This window comes from Psammomys obesus, unplaced genomic scaffold (assembly GCF_907164565.1).
Source record: "Psammomys obesus unplaced genomic scaffold, mPsaObe1.curated_primary_1811, whole genome shotgun sequence".
Classification (NCBI taxonomy): Eukaryota; Metazoa; Chordata; class Mammalia; order Rodentia; family Muridae; genus Psammomys; species Psammomys obesus.
In genome coordinates this window covers 17,781,596-17,792,754 of record NW_026587216.1, presented here as the reverse complement: position 1 = coordinate 17,792,754, position 11,159 = coordinate 17,781,596, and the positions used below count along the sequence as shown (strand labels likewise).

At 43.9% G+C, this 11,159-nt stretch overlaps 1 protein-coding gene across 2 annotated transcripts in view; it reads right to left on the bottom strand.

Moving 5' to 3' along the window:
* Nucleotides 1-11,159, bottom strand: part of Znf704 (zinc finger protein 704) — a 212,748-nt gene that overhangs the window by 168,413 nt on the left and 33,176 nt on the right. The window lies entirely within an intron of this gene.

Genomic DNA, 11,159 nt, shown 5'->3' with positions numbered 1-11,159 from the left:
TTGGTTTGGTTTGGTTTGGTTTGGTTTGGTTTGGTTTGGTTTGGTTTTCCAAGACAGGGTTTCTCTGTGTAGCCTTGGCTGTCCTGGACTCGCTCTGTAGTCCAGGCTGGCCTTCAACTCATAGCAATCCACCTAACTCTGCCTTTGCCTCCCAGAGTACGAGGATTAAAGGCATGCACCACCAGACTTGGCTTAAAGTAGTTTTTATAAGGTAATTACCATTTACGAATCAACTCAGCAGCAAATTAACTCAATTCTTGAGTATAGCAAGAAGGATCAAATTACCCAGTAATCTGAAATCTTGCCACTCAATGAAGTTTATTTTAAAATAAACGCACCAGGAAGACATTTCACAAACACATAATAAAACAAGCCGTCCACTGTGCATTCAGTGAGGGTTTACCTAGCTTTTATGTGAAATACAAGCTATGCTTGCTTGATTCTATCAAGTTTACATAAAAATTAAAAGACCTTACTCAGACATTTTTATTTACAAAATTGAAAGCCATGAGCATAACACATTTTCACAGTAAAATGAAAAAATGTTTGATAATAGCAAGAGTATGAAAACTCAGCTAAACATATGTACACGACAATCACAGGACTTTCCCAGACAAGGTAATTTCCAGAACTCATGTGATCACCCGGACGGAGCCCAAGGGCTCTGTTTGTTCCTTAGCCTTCCCAGTGATGGCAAGTGAAGACCAACTGCCAGGGTTACATGGCAGATCATGCCCCGCTCCATAGGAGGCGGCCAGACATTCTGGGTCTACTTGACTTGGTTGTAGCATGATTTAGTGAAGTAAAGCCAGGGTCCTGGAAAGCTGAAGGATGCTTTAAAGCGTTGTTTAGATGACGCTCTCCTACAGCAGGAGAGCAAGAGCATGAGTTTCCAACAGGAATAAAGGCTCTGCAAAGCTACAGCTGAGAAAGTAAACAAATCACAAAGATGCTACATATCTGTCATTAATCACTCTATAGAAATCTTTTTGCTTTCAGCCTGAAGGGTGATAGGAAGGTGTCATTTTGCTTCACAGTGGCCTGTTCCCAGCTTGCAACAGGAGACTGTAGACTCCAGGCAATGAAAGTGGAACAGAGGCGTGATGTGGATGATTACTGGGAGCATCTCCTAAACGTACCACATGGATTAATGAGGTTCACAGCCAACAGTATTAAGATGAAAAAATAATTGGTAAGCTATGCCTCTCTCCGGGACAAGTGGACCATTTAAACAGCTCCCATCGAAATTCTAAAGCTGAAGACTGAAAAAATGCAGTTTTTGGCCTCGCAAGTATAGAGAAAAATCTGAGGCAAATAAATACAAGTAGAATAAATTTCCTACAGAAATGATGTTATGCTCTTCATGAAGGATACATGATAAAAAAGGGTAATAATACTCTACAATGCAAGCTATGAACTAGAAACACTTCCAGAACAAAAAATTCAACGCTCGATAATAAGCAGAAATTTCAGCAATGGAATGAATTTCAGAGACAACTGAGTCTTTGTTTAAAAATTATTAGAAATGATCAAAAGACCAAAAGTAACTACAAAAGTGAGTAAGAAATGTTACATCACTAATAGGAAGAGACACTGCTGCTCTCAGCTACTGCAAATGGACGCTAACTGCTCCTTCTGATAAGAAGGAATAAAAAAATAAATGAAGTTGGCTTTTTTTTTTTTTTTTAACCTTAAACATTTGCTCCTCCTGCCTCCGCATCCCCAGTTCTAGGATTTCAGGTCTGCAGCATGACACCTAGTTCATGTGGTGCTGGGGGAATCAAACCCAGAGCATGGTAGTCAAGCACACTACTCACTAAGCGAAGTCCCTGGCTCCTCTTTATGCTATCTACCCTGAGGAGAACTCTGAAATACTATCGACAGGAACATCCAAAGTTGAGAAGGCTGCCTGGAATAACTAACTAAATAAGCTAAATCTGTGTACAGCAACACTACATTTAAGTAGAGGGGGAAAAAAGAACACACGAAGATGTTTATCACAGAAAAGCTTACAGTGTTTGCAAAAAGTGATGTAAAACTCATTAACATCATCAGTCAAATAAATGCATGGAAAGAAACAGAGTATACTGGCCATAAAACGAATATTACAAGTGACTTTATGTAAGAAGATCTCAGAGAGGAGAAAGATGCATAGGTGAAAGAAGAAATCATTCTGAAAGGGAACTTTAAATGCTAACAAATGTGTTCATTATATGTGTTCAGATATATGCATAGGCCAAGTTTTCTATCTGGTTTATAGTTTTCAGTATCCAGATGTAATTAGATATTTTAGAACTTGTATTATATAATTATCTATCTATCTATCTATCTATCTATCTATCTATCTATATATATATATATATATATATATATTAAGAATCTAGAATTTATACAGTATCTTTTGTCTACTGGTTCTCCATGATTAATGTATATGTGTTTCTTAAAGGAGCAATAAGTCACTTCAAATAATGCCCCACTGGCACTATTTGGTCCCCTGCCCATCAGCATCCCTGAGTTAGCCTGCACTATAGTACACCTTCGCCAGGCCCTCCATACACATCACAGGCACACATTATACAGGGTAATTTCTGCAAGAGAACAAAGCATCGACGTTCAATTATATGAAAATAATACCAATTACCAATTACCAACCGACAAATACAACTCAGAATCTTCACTCCAGTGGGCAGCTTTTGTTGTTCCGAAGAAAATAACCAGCGCATGTATAAACATAATGCATTTGGGTGAGTCACAGTTTTTTTTTTAACAAGTTCACAGCATCCGTTTAAAGTCTTGGATGCCTGTAAATGTTCTTGGGTTGGCACTGGAGTACATCAGTCTTTCCTGATTAAAAAAATAATAATTTTTTTTCTGGCTTCAGAAAAATGGTAAGTGCATGTGTCGCAAAGGACGATACCAAAACAGCCCACACACCTGACCCACAGTTCTGACCCAAGGGCACTTTCTTCCTGACACATTCCCTCTGCATCTGGAGTACGAAGAAGATGCCAAAAGTATGTGTTAACTTGAGACTGTTACTCATCCCCGCCCAGTCAGATGTGAGGAGCTGGCTCCAGAGCAACCGCATTTCCAGGAACAGTTTGCAGAAAGCTATCCTGCTGCCTTCTGAGACTTTCTGAATAAGAAGGAATTATTCCAGAAATGCTGAGAAACAGTGTGAAGTTCAAAACACAAGGAAAACACCGTGAGGAACAGGCAGGGAAGGCACGTGAGTGGGTCTCTCCCGACCCCTGAGGCCTCCCCTTCCTCCAGAGAGCCGCATGGCCCCCCGGCAGACTTCAACAAACTTCATGAGGGAGTTCTTCTATTTCTGGTTATAGGTTACACACTTGGATTTATTTCTAGAACCTTCCTTCCCAACACACACAGTTTACGTGTTTGGGGTCTAATGATAACAAACCACACATTGGGTTAAGGCTGGAATCAGCCTGAGGACTTAAAAAACATGTCACAAAAAGAGACAAAAAGAGTCCACTAACAACAGTAACAATGGAGTCTGTTGTTTTAAAAATATTACTACTGGGCTGGGGAGATGGAGTAGTTAAGGGAGCTCCAGTGCTCTTGCAGAAGACCTGGGTTTAGTATCCCATGCCAGCATGGCAGCTAACAATTGTCTTTAACTCCAGTTCCCTCTTCTGCTCTCTGCAGGCACCAGGCATTCATACAGTGCACAGACAACATTCAGGCCAAACACTCATACACATAACACATAAAAATAAACACAGGTCTTAAAAAAAGTGCCTGTCACAGCGGCACACACCTGTGATTCCAGCACTAGGGGAGGCAGAGGGCCAGCCTGGTCTACAAAGTCCAGGACAGCCAAGGCTACACAGAGAAACCATCTCGAAAAACAAAACAATAAGTAAAAATAATAGTAATAGTAATAATAATAATAATGATGATGATAAAAATAAACGTTCTAGTAAGACTCAAAGTAAGATTTATCAGAGTCGAGGCCACCTCTAAAAATAGTCAACAGACCTACATTCTCTTGCTTCAGATTAAATTCTCCAAATTTCATTCCCGGTAAACAAAAAAGTCAGACAGCACATCTACCCAGTTCTGGTGAATTTCTGAAGAAAAAACACTTCTAAAACAATTGTTTCCACACTATCCCATAATTTTATTACTCCCTTGGCCCTCTGAGTTTCTGCTGCACGTTCTACAAGGAGGCAGACTAAATGACCTGTGACAACCAGGCTAGCTTGGGGCAGTATCCACCAAGGGGCAGGACGGCAGCCTATGTTAGGTTTGGAATCACACACTCCACTCTCTCCGTAATGAGGGCTCAAGAGTTCCCAGTTCCCCGCCACGCGTGTTCACTTTCATATCCTGACAGCTCACTATCCGGGGAGGTGTGCCTTGGCTGGCTGAATGGGAGGTCTAGTCAGCAGCAGGCTTAGGATGGAAGTCATCAACAGGACTTGGCTAAGTTTCAGGCCTTCTATTAACATTATGTAAGTGAGAGCGCACACTTGTTTGTTTTTAAAACCCTTTTAGAAAAGCCTTGAACAGAAAAAAAAAAAATCTATTAACATTATGCAAGAGCACACACTTGTTTGTTTTTAAACCCTTTCAGAAAAACCTTGAACAGAAGAAAAAAAAAATTCTGTAAAGCCCAACGTTAAATTCAAGCTCAGCTAACTTCCTCTGTTTATCTTTTCCAGCCAAATGGAAGGACAAAGGGAAAACCAGTATTGTTATAGGCCAACCTTGCTTAACTTTGGCATCTGAACTTGTCGATATAAACAGACATTCTCCTTGCTCTTATTTAACTCAAATCAGTTAAATAGTAGTCTACCAACCAGCCGCAGGCATCCTGTGGCTTGACCTTCAGAATATGCCTAGAATGCAGCTCCTTCCCACAGCTCCACCGTCAGCACTGGGCAGGCAGCCACTGTGTCCTGCCTGGATATGCACACTGGCCCCTACCTCTGCTTCCGTCTTTGCCCTATGTTCCCACTTCTCTTCTCGCCTTCCCTGATCAGTCTTATCCCTTAACCAGGTCAGTTCCCACTTCTTCTCACTCAGAACACTCCAGTCACGCAGCCTTCCCCACTGTCCCAGAAGGAATAAAAGCCGAACTCCTTACAGTGACCTCCCAAGGCCTCACAGGAAACTACTTATCCAACTTTCGATCTTCTCCCTCCCCTCTCCTTCCTACCGCTGCTACAGTTTAGATCTATACCGTCACCACAGAGGTCCGTACCTAAAAGGCTTGGTCCCTAGATGGGCACTGCGGACAAAGCATAAACCTGGAGAGATGGGGCCTCACTTAGGTCTTCACTGGAGGCCGCCCTTGAAGGTCAGACTAGTCCCTGGGCACTCCTCCTCTTGCTTCTTGCCCATTGCCAAATGGGCTGCCTCTGTCACACACTGCCACAATGTTTCAAAAACATCAGGAAGACCCAAAAAACAGGCTCACCCAAGCATGGACTCATCCCACCAAAACCATAAACACAAACCTCTTCTCTCCCTGGACATGGTGTACACACCTAAAACCTACCCACTCAGGAGTAGAGGCAGGAAAATTGAGCGTTCTAGGCCAACCTGGGCAGCATAGCAAGAGCCTGTTTTCAAGAGATGAACTCGTGGGACTTTGTTACAGTCACGGCAACTTGGACAACAGACTGTCGCATCTGGCTTGACCACGCAGCTATTTTGCACTGCTGCTCCAACTCCCTAAAAAATATCCCTCCTTCTAATGTCACAGGCCACTTCCTCGCCCTTTCTCCTTTAGTCAAGTCTCTCAAAGGGACAGCAACCATGGTGCCCTACTAAAACTGCAAAGTCCTTTCCCACCTACATACCCAATTCTGCTCCACCCTATGGATTACAGTTTTTGTTTCATTACAGCCTAAACTCGGGCTGTTCTACCATAACGGTAGCTCCGTGCGGAGAGGACAGTCGGCCTTCTCTGCTTTCGGGCAGATGCGTTCCTAGGAGGAGGAGCATGTCGGAAGCAGGGCCAGGTTTCCTACGGGATACAGAAGTGGGGTTCCAGGTGACTGCAGTGTTACAGAGCAGCCCACCTATGGAAGGCCAAGGCAGGCGTATGCCGAGTTCACACAACTGGCAAGGGAAGTGTCCCAGAATGCTTCCATCTGAAAGCAACATCCGAAGCTGCCAACTGAGAGAGTGAACTGTTCATTGCTTAAGAGAATAAAATGGCGGCCATCTTACTCCTCCAAGTTTTCAGCTTCATTTTATGGAAGACTCCATCTCTGGGGCTACAGCCCTTTTTATAATAAAATCTACATTAAAAAAGAGTATGCTGGTTGTTCTTTCTATAAGTATCAGCAGGTTATTCCAGGACAACACTTCAGGGAGATATTAAGGCAGAATTTCAGAACAAGTCACAGTTAATATAACAAAAACTTCAAAATCCCTGAGAAGTAATGGTTCCATCACGAAGTATGAGATGCTTAGAGTGCACAGGGCCCAGCTGGGTCCCGGGACTGGCCCTGCTTCTGCACACCAATCTGTCACTAACAGTAAACCAAGCCCATTCACTCCTCCAATGTTTTCTAACATGTGCACTCCATAACAAAACTAATGGTAATAAAAGCCACCTGCGTGTCTATCACCTTTGTATTATTGTGGCTACTTTATGCTCTACCTAATGATGTACATTTTTTGTAGATGTCTTTCTAAAGAAATGGGGACCACTGTTTTACTGAGGGGTAGCTAGTCTACACAGAGCTGTCCATAGGTGGCCACATAGAGCTTTGCTGGCAGACAGGCGGAGCCATTTCCAGTGGCCAGGACCCAGTTACCTCTTCTCCCTGAAGCCTACAGACCTCCCTGTCAGTGGGGCCCTTCTGGGGACCACAAACTTACAGAGCCCCAGGGAGAACCACTCCTCTCTCCCCGGAGCACCGGAGCACCGACACTTTTTACTCCTTGACTGCCAGTCTGAACTCCTCTGTGGGCTCCAGGCCAATCCTAGGCAGGCATCAGAGAGAAGAAATTCATGAGAACTGAGGCAGGATTAGAGTTTCAAAAGCCAAACAGTCATTTGCAGCTGGCCGTATATCAAGATACACCTTTGGAGAGATGAATGTTTCCGAAACATTCATTTCAGAGCAGTGGTTAAACCACGCACTGACAAATGTTCTTCTTAGTTTTTTGTTGGTGGTGGGATTTTTTTGTTGTTTTTTTTTTTTTTTGTGGAGAGGTGTTGAAACAAGGTTTCTTTGTGAAGCCCTGGCTCTCCTGGAACTAGCTCTGTAGACTACTCTGGCACCAAACTCACAGAATACCTATCTATCTGCCTGCCTCTGCCTCCCAAGTGTTGAGATTACAGACATGCAAAACAGGGACAAATATGCTTATGAAACATACACAAAAAATGTCAAAACAATCCCCACTCCACTCTTCGGTGCTAGGCCTTGAACCCAGGGCCTCAGACATGCTAAGCGCACTGTAAAATTTCTCTGGTACAAAAAGAGCCAAGTGAGGAGACCCAGACTCCACTTTTATTTAGACACAAAGGCAAGACAGAAGAGCAGCTGAAATCAATGCAGGGCGTCAGGAAGAGAAAGCCAGGAAGGGGAAGAATGGGCTTATTTAGCTTACACCTTTAGGTGGCAATCCCTCACAGAAGGCAGCCAGGGCAGGAGCTGAAAGCCACCCCACCATGGAGGAACATTTTTTACTGGCTGGCTTCCTTGGGCTTGCCCAGCTGCCTCTCATAGGGCCCAGCCTGCCTGGCTCGGGATGGCACTGCCCACAACAGGCTACACCCTCCTGCATTGATTACCCTGACAGACATGGCCACTGGTCAATCTGATCTGGACAATTCTCCAAACTGTGGCTCCCTTTTCCCAGGTTTGTGTCAACTTGATGGCTGAAGCTATCTGGGGGAGGGTGGTCACAGCGTCTAGGAAAAGGGAGGGAGGAGGAAAGACGGGAGCACGGAAGAACAGATACCAATAACAGGACGCTCAGGAGCACTCTCTGAATTCCTGGCTACAGGCTTCCTCTAGGTTTGAACAACTGACTCCTTAATCAAAATTTCCAACCTACTCAGATTGCCTCCCCTAAAAGAGGCTGGGGAGGGAGGGAGGACGTGGAGGTGGGGGGTAGGAGGTGAGGCTGGTATGAGCAAGTTGACACTGTTTCAGTTTCTAATCAAAAAGCTGCACTAACTAATCTAGTTTAATTCACTTGGCTAGAAGCTGGGCCTGGTGGCACAGGCCTATAAATCTCAGCTATTCCAGAGGCTTCAGAAGAAAAATTTTAAGTTCAAGACCCGCCTGGGACTACAGCCTGAGCAACTTCCAAAGACCATTTCTCAAGATGAGTTTTTTGTCTGTCTGCTTTATTTTTAAAGACGTCTGAGAATCTAAATGTTTCAGTGCCTACCTCTAACCTCAGCACTCAACATGCAGAGGCTGGCTGATCTACAGAGAATTCCAGTTCTGTCAGGCTAACAGAGAGACCCTATCTGAATGAATCAGTCAATCAGATCAATCAATCAAAATGAAAAGACAGTGGGCCACAGAGCTCAGTGGTAGAGTGTTTGCCCAGCATGCTTATGCTCTAGCTTCAATCTCCATCCCCACAAAGAACCAGAGATGCTTTCAAATTCATCCATGATTCTCAGGGCCTCACACACCACTTTAAAACGTGCAGACCACGTAAGAAGCAAAATTAAGAAACAGAGACTGTGGGTTTCTACAGCTTCCTCTTTCAGTGCACACTTCATAAATACAATTTATCATCTCTGGGCAGTAAACAGCAAAATGAAATTAAAAACAAATTGAAAACTAATGAATTCACATTTCAACTTGGATTATGCTCTTAATTCACAGTTAGTTGAGTGTTTCACTGGCTGAACAGATGACTAAATAAAATCTGTTAATCAATGCAGCCAGTATACTCAAAAAATTAAACAACACCCATTAGAATAAACTCGTGTAATTGTTCACCATGAATGTGATGCTCTACAATATAGGCCTGAATTGTGTAGAACACAACAGATGGGAAACTTAAGGCACGGAGCTGGCTACTCTGAGCCAAATGAGTGGACAAACACCTCAGGACTAAAAGGAGAGCTCCATCCTGGCTGTGTGCTCGGTGGTTGGAGCACAGGCTTAGCATAAATGAGAACCTCCTGTCATCTGGCACCTTGGAAAAAGAAAACTGGGAGGTTCCGCCCTCCTCCCCGCTGTGGACTTTGAGTTGATAAACCACACTAAATATGCAAATGTGTGTCCGTCTGGAGGTGTAAACAGGCAAGTACAAGGTATGTATATATGATATATATGTTTATATATCCCCTCTCTTCCCACAATGTTCTAGAAACGTGGAGCCTGGGAGTAAGCTCTCCTCAGTGCTTGTCATTACATTCCAGGCTTGTCATGTATTTCAATCTAGCACACACTGGTTCGTAGGTGTTGGCTTCATGGCATTAATGAAGGAAACGTAACAATGAAGCTGAAAGGGAAGGTCTGTAAAAGGAGGTTAAAAGTGACTGCTAGTCTCTGTCCCCGGTGCTCTGAAGAATTCCGAGGGCAGTAAGAGAGCAAGTGCCAGTTGTCTGGCTATAGTTACTAAGTCTCTAGTCAAACTCAGTGCCTTAAAATCTGCCTCCCGTGTATCATTAACAGCAATCTCACAGTTCCTGAGAGGAGCCATAGCTGAGGAGGCCTTCAGGGCACAGAGAAGGGTAGTGACCGGATCACAGGTTCTGGTCTGTCTCACCTTGTGCCCTCTTTAGAGTCTCCCTTTCGAACTCTTCTCACTGGCAACCAAACACGGGCCGAATCTTGACTTGATTCTGATCTACTGTCCCTCGAGTCCCTGTCATGATCACGCCATTCAGAGTGCTCTCCTCAAGGTCCTTTTCTCTATTGCTTCCTATCTCCTCTTCACTGCAGTTCAATTCCTATTCTTCCAAAGCAATAAACAATACCAAGTGAATTTTTGCTAGAGTCACAAGTCAATTACTTACCAACAGTGATGCTTTAATACTATTAGTAGTTTTAGAATAAACACTTTTCAGTCTCTGTTCTCATCAGCATTAAACACAATTAGCTTCCATGAAGCTTCAGTTCCATGGCCCTGTAATGGCAGCGACCAGCCCCAATTCTTGTTTGCAGTCAACACAATCACCTATCCAGTTCAAGCACAAAGATCACTGGCAGCTCCTACTAGAAACCAAGAAGGTATGTCGTGGATGTCCAACAGAACAAGGGCTCAGAGCCAGCAGCAAAGGCTGAGCCCACCACAAGTCTAAACCCACTCAATCCCCCTCACAGCAGGGACCGAGAGCTTGCACTTCTCCACAGGTGGTCCTGAAGATTTCCTCGGCATAGCAACTGTGCCTTCACTGCCTTACGAGTACACCATGCCACAGGCTTCATGTGAGTACACCACCTTAGCTGAACCTAAGTCACCCACGCAATTCTAGCTGCAAGGTACACTGGGAAATCAGAGTCACAGCAATACAGGAATTACTGCAGAAGGGACAGCAGAGGTGTTGAAGGAGCCAATCTGCCATATCTGCCACATGCCATATGTTCTGGATTGCTATTCCTTTGCAGCTCTTCTGTCCACTTTCTCCAACACGCTTTCAATCTATGTACGGCTGTCCATGTCTATTGCGATCAGTTTTCCACTCAAAACACGTGCAAGAGCCTCTGGCAGCCTACCCACTTCTACTCTTCGCTCCCAACAAGCCGAATGTTACTGAGAGATCCAAATAAAAATGACCTTTTAACTTTGATAAGCAATCGAACACTGTTGTTAAAAACCATTGTTCTTGATTAAAATATTAAACTTTTTGTTTTGTTTTGTGTTTTGTTTTTGTTTCTGTTTTTTGAGACCAGGTATCTCCGTGTGACAGAGCCCTGGCTATCCTGGACTCCTTTTGTAGACTAACCTGGCCTTGAACTCACAGAGATCCACCTGCCTCTGCCTCCTAAGTGATAGGATTAAAGGCATGTGCCACCATGACCGGCCCTAATATTAAACTCTTAAACACACAATGTAAGTGGTAGCATGAAATCCTTGATATGAGTTTAAGGTGTTGGAAAGAGTCCTAGGAGAATTATGTACCCCAAGGTCTAAGAATGAATCCAGAAATTTCACTGGTGGGGTTATTCACTAACACAGCATCCTGGTACAACAAT